The sequence below is a fragment of the Trichoplusia ni genome, chromosome 14 (assembly GCF_003590095.1).
Source record: "Trichoplusia ni isolate ovarian cell line Hi5 chromosome 14, tn1, whole genome shotgun sequence".
Taxonomy (NCBI): domain Eukaryota; kingdom Metazoa; phylum Arthropoda; class Insecta; order Lepidoptera; family Noctuidae; genus Trichoplusia; species Trichoplusia ni.
Window position 1 is genome coordinate 8146543 of NC_039491.1, and position 25471 is coordinate 8172013.

At 33.3% G+C, this 25471-nt stretch overlaps 1 protein-coding gene across 1 annotated transcript in view; it reads right to left on the minus strand.

Moving 5' to 3' along the window:
* The window catches only part of LOC113500475 (poly(rC)-binding protein 3), a 172659-nt gene that overhangs the window by 35452 nt on the left and 111736 nt on the right, over nucleotides 1-25471 (minus strand). The window lies entirely within an intron of this gene.

Below are 25471 nucleotides of genomic sequence, written 5' to 3' on the forward strand. Positions count from 1 at the left end.
TGTCGAACTTGCAACGTTTCTTCTTACAAACAGTAGGTTTGGTCTGTTCATCTAAATCACTTGGCTTTCTGTGCAGTCAAATACCCACTGATTAGGGTAGAGCAGTTTCGAGCTTTCACAAGTGCAACTGCCAAACTTTAAGGGTTGATATCCCCTAGATCGAATAATTATAACGGCCACGGAAACAAAAACAAACTGGAAGACTATGTCCTCAAAGACTGGTCTTTAAGTCTTTTCAAGATTGCACCCTTACAGTACTCTCAAGCTCAGTGATTTCTTCACGAATCTAACTGCACGTTTATCTTACCTATCATCTAAGTTGGGGTCACAACTCAGTTTTATAGTGGCAATCGTTTATCGCCACCCCAAGCTTTAACTTTCCAAGATCTATTTGCTGCGATAAATGTTTTCAATTGAAACTTTTAAGTTATTGCTTGCGAATGAGGTATAACTGTGCTGATTTTATTTCTGTTTTGATGTGTATGCACTTTATAGCTTCTATTACAATTATTTTTAGTGGCATTTATGGCTTTAGGTATGCCTTTTCGTTAAAAATAAATTATCTTTTATGGATTTCTGAATTGACGTCAGTATCTACAGTAATAATCGAGGACCTAGATTAGAATCAACGTGAGAAAGCACATTTAAGATTACAAGCCCAATATTATTTTCATTGAGTTCATTCATGTAAATACAAAAAGGTTAAAAGTCTTCTTTTACTACTCTATTTTAAAATTTCAATTTCTCAAAATTTGTTTATAATAATCTACATTTTAACACTAGCTCAGCTTCATTGTCTGCTATAAAGTCATTATTACTATACCTACATAGCGCACCGTATCTTGCGCGTTTTAATTACATCTCGGGGCGCGAAAAGAGACTGTTTAATTTTTAAAGCCTTAAGAAAGCTTAAAATTGCTCATAGACAAGTTTAATTCCTCCCTGAGCGGAAAAGAAATGAACAGACAGTTCTGCCAAAATGAAAAGAGGCCTGATTTACAGCTTGCGTATAACCAAGGGCGGATCTTATTAACATAACTTTTTATAACACGACGGGTGTTAAATTGTTACAATGTAGAGTAAAATTTAATTAAAACGTCTAGTTAGGAGGTGTTAACTAGCGCCATTAACCAGTGTGCTTTATGTACGGAACCAACTACAGTTGAATATATTATTTCATGGTTTATAATACGATTTTCACCGCAGCTTTGTTTTATATTAATGTGTTTATATTTTGATGTGAACGTTGCAGTGTTTGTTTATTTAGGCGTCGAAATATTATTTGTTATTCTATGTATAGTTTCACTGCATATCGGACTTTATTATTTAAAAGTGTGCTTACATTTTATAGGATTATTGTTTAGAGTGACAAAAGCTAGAAGTCATGAGAGGATACATGTCGCTTCCCATGGCAATTACAAACATTCATGCGACCGAAATATCAGCCAAAACCTAGTCTTTTGAATAATCTAGTAAAAATCGTTTATTAATACATGTAGGACCTTATTAATTTCTAGATCATATACTATTTAGTATTTTACGACGAATCAGTTCATTTGAACTGATTTACGTTTGCCCCCATTAACAATAATAATAAATCCTCAAAATTTTAATGAAAATTAAATAGGTAATAATTGGTATATTTATTTAAGCAAAATTAAATATTGAACACATTTTTTGTCCTTCAATTCCATTCATGTATTAAGAAGGGCTTTTATATTTTATTCTTTCTTTAAGTTGTTACCTTGCCCTTAGGTATTGTGTTTCGAAAATGTTATTTTTATATTTTTACTTAAGCTAGAATAGTAAAATATTTTTATATTATTATACAAAAGAGATTGTCTTCATGCGTAGGAAAAATACTTTTTCTAATACAAACAGATGGTCACAATCTCTTTATTTGAACTTCTACACTATATAAAAGAAAATATTGGTGTTCATGAACTTAAGAGTAGCTATGGAAGCTATTTTTTTTTAATACTTAATTTGCTTTCTACAATAATAATATTTGAAACTTATCTATAAGCAAGTTTTGTTGTACGGCAAAACAGAAGAGAATAGGGACAGAGGTTTTATGTATATATCATTTTGGTAATATTTAGAAACAACCAAGTAAATTACTTGTAAAGTAATGTATGTATCTTATATTTTAGGATTTACTCCAAGTCTATTTACAGCGCCTTTTAATAATTATGCAGCAACATAAAAGACATGCACAAGGAACAATTAAATAGGCGCTGAGAATGATTTCATTGTTCATGTGAGTATGTCACATTTATAATAGATACTAAAGCTGTGATTATAACTGAACTCTTGTTAGTCTGTTCTGTTCAAAATATATATCTATAGCACAATCAAGGTTCTGCTAGTCATGAATAAAATTATCATTATATGTAGGTCATATTTTAGCAATGTGGTTTTGTGTATTTATTTGTATGCAAAGGGTGCAGGTTCGATCGTAACGAAGGCAAAGTACTAAAATTAATTTTTCGTTTACTTAGAATGTTTTCTCAATAATTCTTAAACATCACTGACAAACGGCGAAGAAAAACAATAAAAAAGAAAAAAAACAGAATCTGAAATAGCCAACCTGCAGAGCTTGATAATCTAGGTTAAGACCTTCCCTATATGGTTCCTATCATATGGGGAAGGTTTGAATCTCTCTTTTTGAAGGTTCATCCTACTACTGAGCCTGAGCTCACCAGTAAAAAGCCTACACCTATGCTTGTTTGCAATGACTACACTAATATAATTTATTCATAGTACACGAAAGTAGCTGGTTAATGGTACCTCACAGACGAAAGTCGTTTCATTGATGTGTCGATGTCAAATGCGACTATTAGGTAAAAGAATTTCCTGCTCGGCTTTCGGTAAGGTAATGTAATGTTACATTTGAGTCCCTCGGGGCCTGCCATCACGCCTCCACGTCACGACCTGAGTGCCACGAGGTAACGCTAACCAACCGTTTTAGTGGAAAATATTTGTATCATGTATGCTTTATTCATGTTATATTTATCTGTTTTTCTTTTTGTTTTTATGGCTTTAATTTTTTTATGCGAGGTGCCTTCGGTTCTGGTTAACGTACTTTTAATCTTGGAATATTCTAGATGATTGGCCTTAAAGTTTTAGTGAAAAAGTATTAAATCTGCAAGATGAGCTCGACTCCTACGTGAAGGACTGGGAATCTCTTGCCTTTGCTCAGTAGTGGAGCTAACTTGGGCATGTTATAACGAAATTATTATTACTAACTAATTTGGATGTTTATTCCATTTATTCAGTTCGGTATGTCCCGATAGACCTTAACGAAAGACATTTCATTCAATCGCGTGTTACGCTGTCATGAACAAAATTCAACTCACTTTTATAAAAGGGAAGAACACAATCATCATCTTTGACGTCAAAAGCAATCGAAGATTAGTTTTATATAAATGTATTTCTATATTTCGTACAGCAAAGTAATCTGTCCCGAAGCTGCTTTCTTGGCTTTAATCCCTGGCCATACTTGACGTCCTCGAGTGGGTTCAGGGAGCAAAATGTCTTTTGTGTTACACCCAAAATTTTCCTAAGAACCTCTTTCAGCGGTGGCTTTAATAAGCGTCTCTGACACAAATATTTTTTTTGCACTTAAAGTTGACGTTAGGATTGAATAAACAGAATATCAAAGTAAATATTTACTTTATCATGTTTAGACTATTATGGACAAGCTGAGGGAATCTTGTGTTCATTTTATCTTTGGGTAGCATCAAAAGATGTATCGGAGTTAAACATTCCTTTTATTTTTCGCTAACCTTATTCTCGGGATCGAGTTAATTCTTTATGGGCATTTTATATTTATTGGACATGGTTACGTCATGTTATGGAGATAACTGTTTCGTGTTTGTGATAAAACAAGTTTGTGTGAATGAAAAGAGACATTTGTGGAACGCTTTGCTAAATTTAGATCTATTATATTTACATTAATTGTTTGACGTCGAAACTGAATCGGAAGTTAACGAAAAAAAGGAACTCCCCTAATGTCAACCACGATATTACCAAAAAGGAATTCACACTACGCGCGCGACACGATACGAGAAAAATACAAACAGTTTATAGATATAAAGGCGTCGCATTCAAATGGTATATTGACAACAAACTATGAAGACATTGACAGGTAAATAGTGCCGGACCCCGGACAAGGGTAGAAAAGGGTCCGGAAACAGGACAGATGTCCGCGGAATAAAAGAAATTGAGAAATACGAAACTTTCGTATAAGTGCGCTTGGATTGCCTGAATAACTGATTGCTTGGATTTTTATTGGTTATCTTCAATGTATTGATATGAATTAAGCGGTAGGTATGCTGTTAATTCATACTATGTTCTACAAAGTTAAGTACCTAAATATTAAAGTGAAAAGTAGAAGCAACGCCTGGAAGAAAAGAGACAATGAGTACCTTTCAATAATTGGGAATACCTAAGGCGAGCTTATATTAAGATAATTTCATAATTAATTTAGTTACTTACCTCCGACCTAGTTAATTACCTCTATATCAAATATTAAACCTTCATAACTATAGTTCCTTACATAGAAAACAGGTCAAGAATTTAAATAACTTGGGTACTTTGAAAACTTGGTATCATTCAAAATATTTTCTCGTGACGCGTCACGCGTAACAGCACTTTTCAGACGAGTAACCAAATTGAAACATACTCTATAAATACATGATTGAACAAAACATAACAAAGATATAACATATTCAATAGGAAGGATAAGACAAGGGTGATGTGAAAGAGCACATGTAAACCGAATAAAGAATATTTATACAATCGGAAACAAAATTTGTGATTGCATTGTGATTTTATGATAAGAAAATTTGTGGAGATATGCGTAGATATGCGTTGATATGCGTAGATATGCGTAGATATGTGTATAAAGAAAGCTGAAAGCTTTTATTGTATCGAAAACGTCGGAATAAATTTACGCACCCTTTTAAAAGTGTGTTATTATCCCTACATACTTAAAGGCGGTAAACATTAAAAAAAATTTTGTTTTTGAGTGTGAGAATTTGATCTTTCTAATGCGTGGAGGCTTTTATCCTCTCATCAGTCTTATATGTAACCTTTATTATGCTCTGTACGCGCTACGTAAAAAAACTTTGAAATGCAAAGATAATATATTTTAATTACATTATGATATCTAGTTTTAAGCATAAGTGTTTCGTAACAAAAGTGTTGTCATAAAAGTGCACTATTAGAATAAAAACGGTTTTGATCTGCGCCATAGTGATGTAGTCCAATGCTAAGTACAAAATCGTCAAGAATCGTTATTAAAATAGCATCACTAGTTTTTACTATTCACTTTTTTCTTCACCTTTTAAATAAGGCGAAGTAACTGTTCGTCATCCTAAGATTATAATATTGAAGCAACTACTCTACACCTTAAATAATTAAGCATTCAACAATAACAATTTTTGTTGTTTACATTTGTTTTGTAATGAAGGCTTGGGTCACCTCAAGTAGTATAGGTTTAAAGGTTTATTAAAGTTTTTGGCTACTTACACCTACGGGATAATACAAAACGACTTTCTTAAGCAGATTGAATCCATTTCCACTAAGTTTCAAGTCTTTTAGAGGTTCCATGGTGTACTCTAAATGTTTACTATCAAAAGTATACATTCACATAAAAACTTACTTTTAAGAGCGACTAAATGGTCGTAAAGAGTCGACATATCACATGAGGAAATTACGGAACATATGACATTATAGAATAAAGTAGTTGTTAAACAAAGAGTTTGGAAGTCTTTATTATTTTTAAAACGTATGTAAGTAAGTGGCTACCTATAGGTTGTTTTTTTTTAGGTATTTCTTGGTCGTTATGTGTTACATAATTTACAGAAAACAAAGCCTGCATCTTTAAACATTAGTTCCCTTCAAAATAAAACCAGTCTATATACTTATGCCCACTGTTGGGTTTGGAAGTTTTGAAGCATTGATCTCTACCCTCACAGGGGGTTGGCGATGTCGGATCCCAATATTTTTAACCCAAGTTTCTTTAACTGTTTGTCACTGGTATCTTAGAATAATTAAAAAAGTTTCAATAACTCCTAAAAAGTTTAATTGGTACTTGCCTGAGTTGGAATCGAACTTGCACCTCGTGCATAAAATCTATACATAAAACCGCAAAGCCATTCTAATTATAGTTTGAAAATATTTACAAGACCTAAGTTCTGAATTTATGATGCGTCTGAAAATGCCTTTATAAGATTTTTTCTTTAATTGGGTACCTACCTTATTTCCAGATGTCTTTATTGATGACATTCTATAATTAACACCCAAGTTTGAGTAGTTCATAGCGAAGTGCTAATCTTTATTGTTTGAAATCGGATCAAACGAAACGACCCCTTTTATTAACCGAAACGAAATGCCTGTCGAATCAAATTTCGTCATTCGATTCCCCTCCGAAAAGCGGCGCAGTGTACAAAGGGTTATTTTGTGAGAATATTTTTTATTTGTTCTAAAATTTTTGTAATAGTTAAATTTTTTCATCTGTAAAAGGTTTTGTGTGTACCTACTCGCTTTTGTTCAGGCCGATGTGTTGAATCCCTAACTATATTACTGATGTTTTTTTAGCAACACTAGTGTAAGTAATTCAATCAACCTATAACTTATTCTTATGTATTGTGTGTTCATAAATACTTTTACCTAATACTCTTAATTGTTAGACTATCATCGAAATGATTACAAAACAAATTAATATCCTCACTAAAATATGATTAAAAATTTTCACCCTGTTAACAAAATCCGTAGAATTTTCAACAAAGTAGTGCAGTGCTTGCAGTATACTTTATAAAAATTCAGCTCAAAGGCGTTTAATCCCATCTATAGACGATAAATGCTAATTCCATCCAAAGTTTTGTGGGAAACAGAAAAATTTGCAGCAACAGCGGGAGAAGCCTTATTGAGCGTATTATAGTTTCCATCTCAGCACACCTTGCTTCAGTTTTAATACTGCGGCCTTTGCATGTTGATCTTCAAGTAACTTCCATTTAATTGAAAACTTTGACTCTTTACTGAGTAAATTCTGTAAGAAGTGTTTTTGTCTGTAGGTATTACTTTTTTGTTAGGTGAAATTGAGGAGTAATCTGTAGAGAAAGATTAATAAAGAGTCAATCTTGGCAGTATAAAAAGATCAGAAATACGCTGACAAACATAAGGCCGCGTTGTCACGACTACCAAGTATAAAGTCAGTTAGTTGCTTGCGACACAATTAACATTGGCGCGCGTACACTTCTCTTGTAAGAATTCGGAATCTCCCAACATTTATGTGATCCTAGTACCTTGACTCAGTATTAAGAAAATAAATGAAAAACGTGTCCCACCCTGCTAACGCCGTCAAGCCAAACGGTCCGGTAGTAAAAAGTAAAGTTTGGAAAAAAACTAGGTTTGCGAATTTCAATTCGAGAGTATTAAAGAGTTTTCTTGGCTGCAAAATGAACATCGTGAAAACGGTGAAACTGTTCGCGGCCAACATTGTGCTGCTCCCTCGTACCGAGCATTTATGAGGTTCGGCTATTTCGAATTAATCGTTAGTTTAAAAATAAAATAAACTACGTACCCGAGTGAGTGGATTTTTACTGAACACCGTATTTTGATGCTGGTACTTCTTCTGATTTGAATTGATTCTAGTTTTACTGTGGTTCATTTCCGAAATTGATTTGTAGAGATGGTACGTCACGTTAAAGGATTGTTTAAACTGGTCGCACAGCATACCCAGTTTTGTAACATTACATTCAATCTGTTTTAAACCTTCTTGCGGTCTTAACTTTAGGAAAGGACATACGATAATACCAGACACCTTTAAACGATGTTTCGCACCCCATTATAAAATATCACAATACAAAGTAATCGATGTGAACAGCTAACAAAATTTTATCGGGACATTTACATATTAAATCAATTAAGCGCGCCGCATTAATGATGCAAATTGGCAAATAAGCTATCGTTGGCCGCAACTCTGGTTGATCCCACGAGGCCGCTAAATAAATAGATACCCTCTTAACATGCCGATTGCCGATTGTTTTCAATGGCTGCCACAGACCTATCCGCAAACAGTGTTAATTCCCACCCTACTAATGTTAGGTGCCTAATGTACGGTGGTGTTTGATTGATGATGGCGTACGATTTATTTGGTGATAGAATTCGTTGATGCTGAATGTCTACAATCATTACTAGAGCTGTGTAGTATTCTGTGAAGCTGCAACAATCGTTATAGCTAATAGAAATTTTGGCAGCCCGATTCGCACTTGACAAGACTGTTTTAGTTTTCTTTATTTCGTTTGTAGAAATATGGCTGTACTGTGTGTTGTGTCATAAAAAATAATAATTTTGAATTATGATATTAACTTCAGCGTATAGTGTTCTTATTACAGAACAGTTAAATAAATAAAATATTAAAAATAGTTTGGAAGCCCAATAAAATTACAAGTTATTTTTTCTGAATAATTTAAGGAGGTATTTGCAAGAAGTCTAGCATAGCAGTAGTAATGTTAGCGACTTAAGGTAATTTTCTTAAGTTATTCATAAACGCATAGCATAGCTAGGATCTTTCGCTCCCGCTGGTAAGATAGCATCTTATTTAATTTAAAAACCTTGACACTATTATTAAACCCTGCAAATCAATAATTGATTAGGATTATCAGAATTATGAGCATTCAGGTACGTATTTCAATTCAAACATTGATGTTATTGATCAAATCAATTATTACGGGGGAAATTAACAATGCAAATTTGAATAAGCTATCATTGTAACAACTGTAGACCAAGTATAGCCATAAAGTAAACAATGTGCAGAATAGGGACTTATTTCCTTTATAAAATGACTTGCCAATTTTCAGATTGAAAGATAACATTCACCGGCTAAAATATATTTTCGCATATTATATACAAACGGCCGTAGCTGGCTGGTTGTAATATTCTTTTTTTATATTTTGAGTAATTGAAAATCGAATCATTAATTTCAGTAAATGCTTACCATTTTTCAATACCTACTTTTAGATTATTTAAATTGTATGATGGGTATGACTGGTTGAAAAAAAAAAAGGTTTGAACTGAAAAAAATGTGGTTCTATTTTCATGGTTTGTATTAATTGAAGAAATATTTACGTAGTTGACATTAGTACATTATCAGAAAGCCACCTCCTATAAGTCTATTATAGTGGTGAAGGAGGCATTTATATATTCCGTGACGCAGCTCTACGCCTACTCTACTTGTAAGACAATAACTTTACAAATTCAAGTGCTTGAAGTATCATTTGCTATACGACCTCCATTATAAGTCTGCAGACCTGTGCTATGAGTTTTATATCTTCGTTGCCTACTATCGAACATTTAACGTGTAACCCCGCTAATAGTCCCACCCTGAGTTATGACAGCACACACAAACTCCAGCTGAGCACCGGACGAACAATTCTTGCGGTCCATACTGGGGAGAGCCCGAATATTGCTGCTATTAATCAGATTCCTGCGAACGTTAAGAAGAATGGCACACCAAACAATAATACCGACCTCAGCGCTCGCACCTCCATGTATTTATGTATGGAATTCTACGTGAGTCGTGAATTAACTGCCAATGATTGTTCTCGAGATACCGAGTTTTAAACTGATGGTTTGGCTGATTGTAGTTTACTAAGATAGTATTGTGGGTAATAGTGTATTTCGGCTGTCGATAAAAATCCATTTCGTATAAATTTTAAAAGTACCGATAAAGTAATGAACTAGAACGATCTTTTTTATAACAGTTACCTAATTAACTTTATATTTACTGAATATGAGTCTTATTTTAATTGAATTTCTTATTTTCATTTTTATATCGTTTTGGCATAATTCATATTGTATCAAAACGATGCTCTTATTTTAACCAAACATCAACAAAACTACACAATATCCTCAGAAACGTCTATATCTGTAGTTACAATATACACAGACCAAGTAATGGGTCATCGTGTATTTACTCGACAAACACATGTTAAATGAAACATCATTACAAAAGTTGTCCTATCTAGTAGGGTGAACTCATTGACTTTCCGTCCGACCGAGCACTGCCGACCACATATTGGCTTTGAGGAATCAATTAAAGTTTTCATCAGAATTCGGAAACTAATTTTCAGTTTGACAGAGTCAGCCGAACGACCAGGTACGATGTACCAAGTTACTTGGCATTGTGACCAGGCAAGCTAAACTGTTCTTTAATTAATATCGATAGTTTTTAATTGGATCCCCATGTTGTGAACTACGATATGAATTTAATAAAATAACTTCGCTTTCGCTTATGTTGTGGACAGGTTGAAATTGAATCCAGTCTTGATTGAAAGTAGCTGAGATAGATATTACATTTTTGTAATTTAATATGAAAAACTGTTTGTAAAATGTATTTAAACTGTTAGAATATTCCTTCAGAATTTTAGTTTTACGTCATACTTTCGTGTTTATAGAAAACTAGCTGTTGCCCGCGACTGCGTCCCCGTGGGTAGAATATATAAGTTATGATTTATACCTGCCCTGTTTTTTTCACCTTTTCCATTGTATATTCGCTCCTTTTAGTTGCAGTGTGATGGTTTAGAGCCTAAAGCCTTCCTCAATGAATGGTCTATTCAACACAAAAAGAATTTTTCAATTTGGGTCAGTAGTTCCTGAGATTAGCGCGTTCAAACAAACAAACAAACAAACTCTTCAGCTTTATATATTAGTATAGATAAATATCATTATCTGTCTTAAAGGTTCATTCTTCCAAAGGTATTCGATATTTAAATTTCAAATTCAAAGAACTGAAAAAGAAATGACGTGTGTAGACTGTCCATCTTTGTTATATCTGAAAAGAAAACTTTAAAATGAAATGTCTAGAATATTTCTACCACGTCTGAATCTGACAGGGGATTTGTCCTCAAATTCCACATTTATATAATTTCACCTGTCTGGCAGGTAACGCGGTGAAGCACTCTAAATGCCAATAGTAATATTTGTCACCAGAAAAAATAACACATAATGTACGTACCGTAATAAAACCTTCATAGACTTTCGGAATGAATAAAATACACACGAAAAAGTAATTTAAGTTTCCGCAACACTGAGTACCTACAGCCATAATAATTTATGAAAGATCTGGAAATGAACTGTTATTCTATATTTACAATTCAATTTGGTTTTATTCGTACGTTTGAGTCAAGTCTACGAAGTTACCAATTTATTCAATCGAAGAAACAGATCCTAACAATATACAAAGTAAAGATAATAACTGTTCAGTGTTCAGCTAAGTTCACAATACACCAGTAAATTAACTTCTCAATGGCAGGTCAAGCGCGTTTCATATTTCGGTTGTTTTGTTTCAATTAAAATTGCGCAGTAGTTCGTTGAGGCTAACAAATAATTATGAACTTGTTCGTTTGCTGCAATGAGAAAACTTTGTGTCTCTTTCAACTTGAAAATTATTTGTCACACTTTATTATGAACATGCAACATCGTCCCGGAAAATTCAACGTCTGATGGAAATATAACCTTTTTAGGGAGCGCGTCAAAACAATTTTTGTGTAAAAATTATATTGTTTCGTAAAAGTGACTAACAGAGTACCCGCTTATTAAGGTCGTAAAAAATTGCTGAAAAACTTTATACTTACTCTCTTCCTGCTTTGAAGTCTGTTTTTATTTAAAAACGGAATCTCTTTTAAGTATTTCATGAACGTTTAACTTTTCAAACTTATTAAATGTTTGAATATTATTCAAAATATTCACACGTATAATTGTTCAAATATATTTTTAAAGAAATTTAATTACGTTGTGAATTTAACTTAACCGATAAATAATTAAAAAAGAATTAATAAAATTCAATTGACTTTATAGTATTCTAATTGAAAACGGTACAATACTAGGCAAAGAAATACCATCTAAACTATCCTACACGAATAATACAGACAATTGAACAAACTTGGTTTCCCTTCACGTTGTGGGTAACAGTATTTGACATAGGTAGCGCGGACGAATCCGATAATGTCCCCAGTCCAAGTAAATTGATAAACTAAAGTTCATTGATTCATCCAAACGTCAACAAGACACAATATTGTTTGAAACGGAACCCTTTACAAATCATGTAGAAAGAGGTTTGTACCGCGATAGTGAGGGAAGAGATGTAGGGTATCCATTGTTAAACATAACGGTCGCCACTCACGGAAACACTTGTCACTGTCGCTACGCAGACCGTTCAGATAAATGTAGTATTATACCTTCTGCTGCTCCAGATGTTATAAAGCTCTTTCATAGCACGACAGCTGATGGACGTCGATGCTTCTTGTAGGAACTAGGAGACTTGTAAGAGTCCGATAGCTATAATGTTTTGAGCAACGGAACTACTATGATTGTACACAGAGCTGGGCTCCTTTTAGTATAGTGTTTCTGAAACGGGACATGCCATTGATGTTTGATGTTGTGACGTCATGAACTTGACGACGGTATCAAAAGGTAAGTTGTCTTGTCTACTCGTATCTGTGTAACTTGACTGTACATTGTACAGTTGAGTTCATTTATATAATTGAAATTATCAAAGATTCGAGCCTGGTTTTATTAAAAAAAAATACGTTAAATTATTTCACGTATTTATTTACATTTACCTACTAGTACTACAGAATTAAGCATTGAAACGCTTAACGACATTTTGAATTCTTGAATATATTAATGACCTCGAATGTACAATGTACAGGTAGAATGTTTGAGCCAAACTCTAATGTAGTTTATCAATCTCAATCAGGTGGGTAGGTGGAGAATAATAGCGAACAGAGAGTTGCGACATTTATATACTGTTGGCATTTATATAATTGAAACAAATTAATGTGTACCTGTACCTGTGTATCTTCTGAGTACCTGTACTTTCAGTCATGCAGGGTTAACTTTAAAATATTTTTGTTAAATGATTTTTTTTAGAACTCATAGATCATTATAGTAGGTAGGTAGTAGTAGCAAGTAGTGCTTAATAGCACGACCTGTAAAATCTTTAGCATTTTTAAAATTCAGAAGTGTTGTCTAAATTAACGACTACTCTGTTATTAAAAAAAAACCAGTGAGATGTGATTGATATGATGATGTTGATTTAAGGCTTGTATTGAGTATTGAGTAAGTGACCTTGTGCATTTGGACGAGTGCGGGGGTGATATAGATGCAGTATTTATACGGGACGCATTTTAAATTGTTATTCTAGAAATCAGACATATTTTTAAAAAGTAACCAAACCAAATCATTTTAATATATATTGCAAAGCAGTAGATTTTTTTTAATGTTCTTTTATTAAAAATAAAGCAGTAAAATAGTTTTATCTCTACGAATTGGAGGTGATTTGGGGATTTTTTTACTTGTTATGTGATGCCAATAGAAAAATTATGGCTAAACCAAATTGCGTATCATATCATGTAGATTACTAACTATTTTTTGCAGATATAAATTCTCTGTAAGTGCGACGAAAAGTTGTTTCATTTGCACGCTTTTTTCAAGCTTTTTACGAAAGAGCAGCCTTAATAATAACTAGCCTGTTTGTCTAAATTACACGATTTTTTCAGCTGAAAATATTAGCTTAAAGATTAACTTAGAACAAGAGCAAAATATGAAATTTAAAAAGGAATTGCTTAAAACGACGTACCTGTGTAGCAATACGAAATAAAACAGTAACAAGAACAGATTTCAACATTATTATTTCCTAATTTCCTCTCGCGAACTCTTTACAATGGAAGCCACAAATGGCAGTTTCGAAATCCGAAAATTTCGAAATGTTAAAAGCCGTTTCTTCGAACAATCAAAGTTCTTTATCGAGTTAAAATACTTCTTAATTTTGCAAGAGTAAAAGTGTTTGTTTTATATTTCTCAGATTTCGTTTTCGTTTTGGTATTTTAGGGTTTTCCTATCCAAAGCATAAAAACAAAACCTAGTATCTTTATCAGGCTGTGTAGGTATTTCATGAATTTTGGCAGATAGACAGTTGACATTACCGCTATTACTATATGTCATTCATTACTGTTTATGATATGACAAAAAATAAAACATAAAAATCGAGGTTAAGCAGAGGCTGGTACAGTCAAAAATATTATGGGTGTCAATTTTTTATAATTTTTCTGTACCTTATTTTTTTGTACCGTATTTTTTCGTACCTATCTATAATGTAATAACACTTATACACGCGTTTCTATTAAATGTGTTTGTACTTTTTAGCACAGTTTAAAGGTGTTTATTGAGTGATGTAATGACCTGACACAATTAGTTTTATTACGAGATAAACATTTAAAGGCTCTTAATAGACCGTATTTTACAACGACACAGTATAATTTAAATGAGGTGTTAAATTGTTAATCTATTTTTAAAGATTGTATACTTCCTTCCGAATTTAGGTCTACTTCTTTCTCACAATTTAAGAAAAAAAAACAGTTTAAGAACGTCAATCGTTGCAAACTGTAAATTCATCTTAAATCTTATGTACTGAAAACTAAAAGCATGTTTATTTCAAAGACGTTTCCATTAATTTATAATTTAACCCGTTACCTACGACGTGTATAACAATAAGCTAAAGATTAACACGAAAACAGCTTATTTCACACCGGTTAAACATTCCACTATGCTCTCATTAAGCATCAAATTAGTTATGCAAATTCTTTGAGCTCAGCATATTATTACCCACATCCTTTCAAGGGCCTAATAAATAAACATGAAGCGAGGCGATTGAACCCACGAGGAACCAATTTGATCTGATATCTACTAAATGTTAATTTAATTTTGAATACCTACCGAATAAGAGAACGAAACATCCAATTTCCCTCTTTTAGCAACTCAAACGCTGTCGATTCGGTTTCTTGTCTCACTTACATAATAGCTCGTGATTCAAATGTTTGAGTTCATAAAAATATTTTTGAACTTTGCATTTCAGGCTCTTGTGATGAATAGAATTATTTTCGCTGCCAATAAGGTCATCTTAGTCACATCTTCTGAAATAACTTTTCATTTTTGTATTTATTTAGGTACAATGCCTAGAAGAAAGTAGAGAAAATCGAGGTTGGAACCCAAATACTCCTCTTAACTGAGCCAAGTTCTATTGGGATTCAAATCAACTGCACATTAGGTACATAACTATAGACATTTCTGTTAAGTCTAATAAAGATCCCTTCTAAAATGACTGTTATCTTACTAACCTAAATATCTAGACTAAACTAAAATACTTTTTGCTACCGCATTAACGTTCTGAGTATTTCAAAAGTTAACCTTACCTTAGTTAGTTAGTCGTAGTTCGTTAGTTTATTAACTAGTTCATGCTCCATACTTTTAGTCCAGACAAAGAGTATGCGCCCATCGGCACGTAATGCAACCCAGTTAATTGGTGTGTTACATAATTTCGTGACGTTGTTGTAACTTGAGTGAAAATGTTTCGCCGTTTGACTACGCGCCACGGCGCTTTGGGCGCAGCACTTCTGTCGAAATTCACGAAATTTCGAAATTTATTTGACGTTGCTTTGTAAATTATAACAAGTTCTGGTGACAACATAGAATAAGCTACGTTTGTAGTTTGTCGTACTTGGGTATTAATTGTGTGTGTTTTGATGCAGGATCGGAATGACAATAAATACTTTTATAAAATTTCGAGCTCTTAGCTTTTTTTACAGCAAATAATTAGAATAGAATATTGTGCATCATAGAACGAAATCAAGTTATTAATAATATTCAGTGTAAGGGTAAAACGGAGGCCTTATCGCTAATAGCGATAGGTATCTTCCAGACAACCTTTGGAACGAGCAAACAGGAAAGATAGAACTATAAATATACAATTGGTTAAATAACTGATATGTTTCAAAAATATTCAGATGCATACTATTGAGTAAGCTACTTTGGAGCAGAAAGTGTTCTTTTAGTATAAAGAAGTTAGAGATTTGCTTCAACCGGCTTCAAAGAAAAAAAAAAACATGTGAAACATTCGATAATATATGACAAAAAAAACATTAATTCATCATCCGCATCTAAAATTTTTGAAAAGCTACAGTAGGTACATAAAACTGTTACAGGGATGTTATTTATTTCCTCAGGAATAAAACAAAAAGTTGGAAAGCTTTTAAGTCCTGAATTTCAGTAGCCGTAGCTTTTACAATGCTATTATTTGTGCCGAAGCTTGTGATAGACCTCGGACAACTCGATTAGCTAGCTTTGAGCATATGCTGTTATTGTTCCACGTACATCACGATATACGTCATTTTCTAGAATAAATAACTAGTCGAAATAGAATTACCTTCTTCAAAGAGGAGGAGATTTTCAATGGATCTGTTTTTTTGTAAGTTTGCTTCCAGTAGTTATCATTGTTACGAATATAATGCTATGTTATTTAAGATATGACATATGTAGGTACTCAAGTTATCAATCATTTTGAGGATACCTAAAAAATAAATAGAAAACTACTGAAGAATCAATTAAAAGTTGTAAAACATTTAGTTCAGTTCGTGAGTACTTTTCAAAAATTACTTCAGAACGGTCTTGAAAATATAAAACTTTAAAAGTATTGTAAAGGACAACTCAAGGATGTTCAGTAATGCCTGTAATGTGAATGGTCGCTGACAACCGGCCCGTTGCTTGAATGCCGCCAATAATGGACACGATTCTCAGCTATGGAAGATCAATTTTATTGAAGCTATCCAGTACCAGGGAGTTTTATTCAATATTTTGTAAGGGAGTGATTTCTATTGGCAATAAAAGCGGTACTTTAATAAAGAATTGTAAACTGAGGAAAGTGGAGTAGGGACTGGAAATCACAAATTAGTACTTACTTTTGTATACCCATAATTAGGTACGTATTAAAACATTCGACTAAGTATAAAAGCCCGTATCATCACTTTTAGAAATACAAAGTTTAAGACTCCCTAATTATGTTTACGTTATTGCGTGATCAGCTGCAGCACAAACGTAATTATTTATCATCTATGTCAGCACATTATACAGAGTACTTTATTTAATAACAAAGTAATCCACTCTTACGCGAACTGTCGTAAAACTCCGTACACGAGTATAATAGCTTACAACACAAAATACTCCCTACATAATGTTTCAGCTCATAAACAAAACAGATAAGTTGATTTCTATTGGGCCAAGTACACAAACAAACCGCTGAATCTCCGAAGTTATTCGTTAATAAAACAATAAGCTCCATGACTTTTTCTCCAATAAAGAAATGCTTTGAATTAAAGGAATGTACGGCGTTCCCCGCAGGGAGAGCGAATATTTATTCGTGCAGCGTAACTGAGGACTCGCAATTATTGGGCAAATGTTTACCGGGCCGAGTGGCCTCTTGCTCACTGCTCTGTACATGTGCCAAGTGCTTTCCCATTATAGAAAAGTACAAGTTGCTTTCTCACGGACTCGCTGCGAGCACAATGAGCCAATAAAGCGTGACTGATAGTTTAATAGTTGTATTTATGTTCCAAGAAAACTTCTGTTGATAACTCTCTAGATTTCCTCACAATCTGAGACATATTCCACATTATCACAGCATAAAGAACACGTCAATACACACGAACGTTGCCATAAAACAGGGGAGAAAAATAATAGCTCACAAATAAATGTCGAGATTCACATGAAAGCTTCAAATATGAAATTTTTGCAACATTCTTGGAGCAAACCTCTGAAAAAGCTCTCTTGTGAGCATATAAATCTCGACGTGAAAGATAATCGGGTTGGCGGAACTGATTCGCTCACAAATTGAATAAGAGGCACGGAATATACCCTCGCGGGAGTGGGTGCGGGAGGAGAGGACGATAGCGTGCGCTTAAACTGTGAAACACTCCACTTATAAGCTATTGCTCTGTACTAATGAAATGTTAAAGTTTGTCGGTACTAGTGTCGTCAAATTGCACTGGAGACGATTATTAAGACGTATGGTTTGGCGTTTGTTAAGTTTTGATCTTAACTCCATGAATAAACATGGAGTGTTTGTGTGTTTTCATTTGTGGTTGATGTAACTATCTCACTGAACTATTGGTTTTACGTACTTATATTTTACACTCTTCGGAATTGTTTTAATTAAAATAAACTTATTAACTGTGTTTAAGAGATACTGTATGCGCATTTTACAATCACACCTAATCGTATATTTACGATGCCACAAAGATTTTCACTTGGAACTAATTCTACCAGCAATAAGTTAAGTAGAAGCGTACCGCCTCCGTTAGTTGTAAGAACACAAACTTTTATGACACGATAAACAAAAAAGTGTGAACATTTTATAAGATCAGTGTAAAGTTCTTACAATGTTCCCGGGTTTGTCGAGATCCCGGGAAAGTATTTCATTACTTTTATGTAATTTAGCGGAAAATCAAATCTTTCAATGAGATTATCCCGACGTCCGTAGACGGCGACGCTTCGATGAGTTCGCGCCTTGCTGTACCGATATTTTATATCTATACAGGAGGACGACAGACTCAATAATGATACATGTTTTTATAGGATTATAATGTCTGCCAAAGTTTCTATTGAAATGTAGTTCAGACGCGGCGACGGTCGCTTTCAACAACTAAAAGTCGGAGTAAATTAACCAGCCAAGCTTACCGAACTTAATAAAAACATTCAACCACAAACATAAACTTAATCGGTGCAGATTAACTGGAAAGGAATCAAAGGGAGTCAAGAAATCGTGGGATTTCGAAACGGTTCTCCAATAGAAATTTCATTACTTCATTCCGATTTTCGCGCGTCTTTGACTTTTCTCGCCAACAAAAAGGCCAGCGGGCCGCCGGTGGTGGCTTTGACGGAATTAATTGAAGTTTTCGCGTGAAAATACCTAACTAATTAGCGGTAGTTCGGCCCCGGGCGGGCAGTCCTCTGCGCAGGTAACTATGCAACTCCGACGGTGAATTTAGCTTTAACCCCCGCTTCGCTACAACCACGGTAAGGGATTAGTTATTATTTCCAGCTTGAATACATATCTCTTAAAACATAACGAGATAATTGAAAGGTTTCGTGATCATTTCTACTCAATTAACTGATAAAATAGTCGGAGGGTTGACCCTACAGCGGCGATGCTAGTTTGATTCGGGGTTAAATACATTTTGGTGACCAGTTTTTGATTAGTTCGGAATCAATTTTGTCCTTAAGTGTCCGGAGAAGTTTTTTTTAATATTATCTAAGTAGTAAATAGTTTTTATTAACAAGGTGTACCGATTACGAGAGCAAAAAAAGTTGTTTCGATACCAACCTAGTTCTTTAAAACTCCTTGCTACGGATACTGTTAGATTACTCAAAAGCTAGGTGAGGTGATAAGGGCCAATTTAAAATTGCACTGTACTTATGGGAAAAACCTATAGCCAATGAATTAAAGGAAAACCACCCAGCAGTAGGCATCCACCTTCTGCTAATTAATGCAATCAAAACGTTAATCAGTGCTATTGTGTTATTAATTAGCATTAACTTAATGTTTTTTCCTTCAACTAAATTTGGGTAGGCAACCTGATTTAAAGCAAACAAATTTTGATAAATAAATAATTCTTGCAATTTAAAATATATAATTAAATGTGCAATATAAGGTTATCAAAATTATATGACGTTAGTAATTAAAACTGTAGGTGCTTTATTAGGTAATAATTACATGATTTGAGTGCCAACCAAGGGGATAAGTTTACCTAATTTTAATTGTTTTTCTTATTTTAATTTCCTTATAATTGTTATTGCATCCGACTTTAGGTATCTTCGTGATAAGTGTGTTAGTTTTAATTATTTTGAAGGCTGTTAATGCGGTTGCTATTTTTGGGTGCTTAATTAACTGAACGCATTCTGATAAGATTTTACGGTAATATTTAGGTTAAAATTTTGAGCGACAGAATTCTTCTAGTACAATAAGATAGGTAGTTAAATAGGGATTGTTATCTAGAGAGCTATTTATCTAGCTCTAAATGTTGAAATTTCTTCGCACGGTTTGCTGTTAACGCAATAAGATAACAAATACAAATCTGATATTTTTCGGAATTCTACTTGACAGAGTAATTATTTTCTCCTGGAAACCAATTGAGTTCTGGTCCAGATAGACGTATTTAAAATAAAATGGTCGTCCTATTTAAATGATGATCAGCACAAACCAATTTTGTGCGGCGAAAACTTTTATAAAACAATTTGTATTTGTTTTATCCAATTTTACATGTGTAAGATAATGACCTTTTCATTAACAGAAAATTTATTCATAAATCGAGTACCACGTAATCCCTTACAAATTATGTTCAGTATATCGATATTGTAAATTCAATTACATTATAGGATCAGTCCAGTAAATTCCTGGCATTATACTCGTATAAAAAGCCTTGAGAAAAGGGTCCTCTCATAAATATTTTAACAACTACGGTATAGGTTCTATAGACCGCTAAATATGTTACTTGCTTTTCTGTCCACCCGCAAAATATTGTTTGAAAAACTTTTTTGAAAGGATATTTTTGAAATAGTCCGTTTCAGCTCCAAATAGCCTGTACTTAAAGGATATCTGTTTATTTTGATGTATGTTTAGGCGTCGCGAAAGAGAGCAAAGGAAAGGGAAATTATAAATTAAGATTAGTGGGTTACGTTTACGAATTTGAATACACCAAATATAGGAATAATTAAATACGACATTGCAAAAGCTCATAATATTAATTGTTTTGTTTTGAATTCTTCCCTACACTTATGTTTTATAAAATTTATATTAATCGTTTTTTTGGTGTAAATAGTAATTTTGTACTATTTTAACGATTTTACACATACATTGAACTTATGATACGAATACTTTAAGAAAATCCTTTTCCCCTTCAACTTTGTTTTCTATCTGTATCATTGTTATCATAAAAACCTCGGTAACCATAATGTCTACGGAAAATTGTGGCGCGGTTGTTTACATAATATTACTGGAAAAACATTATCTCTTTACTGCGAGAGAAACTACAGATTGACACGTGTAAGGATCTTTAACAATCTTACTCGTATTTTATGATATTGGTGTACAAAAAAATTTAGAATTATTAAAATATTAAAAATTCAAAACTCTGGTTTTCAATTTTCCTTTTTTCATGTCGACATTTCTTTCGTGCCAGTCAAACAATATTTAAAAAAAAAAAACTTTATCTTCTCTGCATGCCTTGGAACAATGTCAATTTTTTAAATTAAGAATATAATTTTCTTTATTTAAAAAGAAATACTGGCACCAGATTTATTACGCTCGAAAAGTGTAATCAGTTATTCTCTTTACAGGCGTTAAATTTAAAATTCCTTTTAAGCAAATGTAATGAGAGACCTTGATAAACTTTTTTGAAGAGCAAACATAAGTGCAATGTTTAAAAATGTTACAAATATTTTGTTTGCCACCCCCTTCTGATCATACATACATTGCGGGAGAATGAACGCGTTGGAAATTAAAATTACATTCTTTTCGTTGCAGTGAATGTTTCAAGACTGAGATTTATTTCAAACTTTTCCATATCGCGCAGCAAAACTCGCGTGCATTATCGAAAAAGGACTGGAGATTAATGAAACATGGTGCTGATTATAAATTGTGGAGCCGAGGGAAATCTTGCTTAAGTTCCGCCAACAATGGCCACATAAAATATTTCTACTAATATTCTCATTTATATGAACGCTCGGGAAGTTTTACTATTCAATATCTCGCCTAAGTTTTATATAGGTAGGCCATTCTCCTATATATTGCCTTTCAAGAATAGTGCTTTCATTTTTAAAGCGTAATTTTAACGTTGACGGTAAAACGAAAGATAAAATTGACAAATAGCGCTGTTCGCGATACGAACAATAAGCAATTTTAAAGTTTTTAGAACTTTCATAACGTTCTTTGTTTAAAAATACTATAGCATAAAGATTTCTTAAATGTTAAAACTAATGTTTTCTTGACACTTGATTGATATTTAAAAGTGTTCGTTTTTTGAATAAAGCAAAATTAAAATAAAATTCATTTTACAGTTACTTCTAAAACATATCCGTTAACACAAATGCTACGCCTCGGTCGTCTTTTGGGAGGGTTAATCATCTTTATGGACTTATAATGGAGGGGAAAATTATTTACTGAGAGTCAAAAACAAACTTCACAGATTTAAATGCATTTTCATGAATAAATCGGAAATTGAGACTGAAAAAAGTGCAACTTTAACTACGACATACAGACAAAAGATTGTTGACGAATACAAGTCGAAAAAGTAGTAAAATACAGCCAATTAAGCATAAAACACGCATCCGTATCCTCATTATCATTTTCAAGTATTGAGTCGGTTTTAAAACATCGAGCTCGGTATTACTTTCAACAACGTGTGAATTTCAATTACATCGTTATTTTTACGCCAATTAAACCGTATACGGTTTATTTGTAGTGCGGAATTGAGTTAAAATTTCGATTCAATGTTAGTCCAAAAAGGTTTTCTGATTAATCATTCTTTAAATATTTTCTACATTTAACGTCAGCTGAAATGTTCGGCTTTTTTCGGCTATTAATGAAAAACAAATATCTAACTGGCCGGTGGAGGCTTACGATGCTTTATGAATATATTCAGGAAAAAGGAATAATACTTTTTGGATTGACTTTGCTTTACATCCTGAAAAAATATAGGTATGCCTTTTATACAATTCTAGAGGATTAAAACCGGTGCTATTGGCGAAAAATATCTTTTTGTTCATTGAATACCTAGCAGCAAAATATTTTTGGGCGTAGAACGCAGCCGGATTAATTTTTTTTCCACTGTCGAACTACGGATTGATTAAAAATAACCATTTAAAATATTACAAAATCTTGTTTTAAAAATGCTGGGTTTATTGAAAAATAATGAAATGTCCAAGTAATTCAAACACTGAAAGGCTTTATATTTAAAAACGGAACAAGGTACAACCATTGTCACGCAATTAAAATGTCGTTTCTAAAAACAAAAATATCAAATATAAATATAGTTATAAATTCCTCCAAAAACCCTTTTTCGTAGCTATATCGCATGAAATAGCCTTAAGAGTCTACAGAAGATTACCATGAAAAGCACACAAAAGTACATAAACATAATAATTCATTTCAAACTACAAAGTGATATAAAGTCACATCTTAAGTTCTAAGAGTCCATTTACCGTAATATTAAGCAAAATAATAAATGCTTGCTCAGTGGCCGGTTAAGCTGTTTTAGCGAAGAACTAACATCGAGGTAAAGTGGGTTTTACTGTCGCGCTGTACATCGCTGTGTAAGTTTGACCATAGCTAACTTTATACTTGTGCTTTACGTTCAATGTATGCTTAAGTATCGTACTCTCGTTATGTACTTAATATCCAACAGAACTGTTGGTAGAAGACCGCATAAGTTCACACTAATTGAGCTGGAATTGCCTGTTTACTAATAGTTTTACGTTTTGCCTGTAAACATGAATAACAGCAAGGGTTTATTCATGATGTGGCAATATTCATTTCCGACGAAATCTAATAAAAACCTTTGTTTAGTTATTTTCATTTCATATTTTTTACATTTTTATCGGCCATTACGGCTTAAATATCTTGACTTGAAGACCGAATAGTTTTAACGTTACACAAGGCACCTAGGGTCAGTAACAGCGGTATACCAACGATTTCTAGCTAACGGAGTAATTGGACGATACGAAACGTCTCGACACCATATCCTTTGACTGACTATGGGACGGAATTCCAACCGTGTACTATGACAGTTGTTCAGACAGATGCCGTGCACTTGTCTTTATCAGAAAATATTTAGGTGAAGAGCAGACATGACTTTATCAAGGGTTGAAGATTCCGGTATCCATTTTGAGGTACGTTTTTTATCATGAAGAAACTTATTAGTAATGTCTTTGTTTAATGCCAATGATTACACGTTACAAAATATTATGCTCAGCCTGTTCATTCAACTTTTTAATTTATTTTTTCTTTTTAAACTTTTCAGAAATATCGAGCCGATACACAACAGATGAACACATTGGCGCACGAAAAATGGTGTAGTGTTTCAAAATTGCTTCAGGCACGAATTAATCACTAATTGTCTCTAATTAAATGAATGATTACTGACGTTCATATATAGAAAAAAATACTTCTTTTTACGTGCATAATACATTTTCATTAAAACTTGTTAATACTGATAACAACAGATATGGAAGATCAGACGTGAATCGAATTAGCAATTCACGCCAACGCCGTCAATTTATCATCTCATCAAGCGAAAATTAATATTTCTATTATTTAGCAACAATGATGTTTAATCTTACTCCATTACTTCAAAATGTATTTGTATCTGTACAGTGAACATATCTTACGAATTCAAAGCAAGTTGACTTCCTGCAATTCGATAGTATCGGGTCACGGGCGGCTGCCTCCCATCGAGTCCGAAATAATTGATATCTTCTCAACCGAATAGAAATGTACCCAGTGGATACCGCGCTCAGATTTCTGACAGACTTCAACTAGAATGGTCCGCAGCGACTAAATATTGTAAGGGTTTGCCTGTCTTACTACCAGCACAGTTATTTACTAGATCTAGGTACCTACATAATACAGGATTGCATTGAATATGAATCTGTTTCGCTGAAGTATCTGTATTCAATGGAATAAAATGAACTGAACGCGATTGTTCGTTATTCGTATTTGTTTTTTTTACAGCTGTCTGTGCGATTTAGTTAAGTTTTATAATATTTTAAATAAAATAAAAACTTATACGAAAAAAATATTTTAAATTTGGGTATGTAAGTGCGTTTATTATTAATATAGAAATAGAATGCAGAAAGCGTGTTAAAATTCATATTTGCATTTTTGCAAAGAGAAATCTATCTCCCGGATATAAAAAAGCACAGTTAAAAAAGTTTGTTAGAAATATTTGTATACTATTTTCATGAACGTTTCTGTATGTTAGAAATAAAGGTAAAACGAATATGCACATTAAATCCATTCCTCTTTGTTTTCTTACAAACACTACCTCATTTGAAAAGCATCTTAAAATAAAACAGTACAATAGCTGTGGGTGTCTCATGACTTGCCAGTTTCCTCATAAATATATTGTAAAACATTCCGCCTTGCAGTTTTTAATCCCCGCCGTAAAATAATGTTGTCGCGCTTCTGTCGAGCTTATCTCATTGTCATACGAAACTCCTGTGTTGTCGCCGCAGACGGTTTAAGCCGGTAGCTCGCCGCCTGCCAGCTACCATATATAAACAATGGCTCGGCGTGATCAGGGCCACCTCTACTCGTTTCTAACAATCAATATTATCTACACCGATTAAAATCCAACAGATCAATTAATTTAAGAAGTTATAGACAGACTGCATCCGTATAGTAAATTAACCTGTATTTGTGAAATTTATATTTCCCTCATAAAATTAATTGATCATAAAATAATAATTTATTTAAATAATAATTTTAACACGACAGACATAGATTACGTATTTTATCCTCGACTCTAATTGAACCCCAATCGTAAATAACGAAGCGATATATCATTCAGTTTTA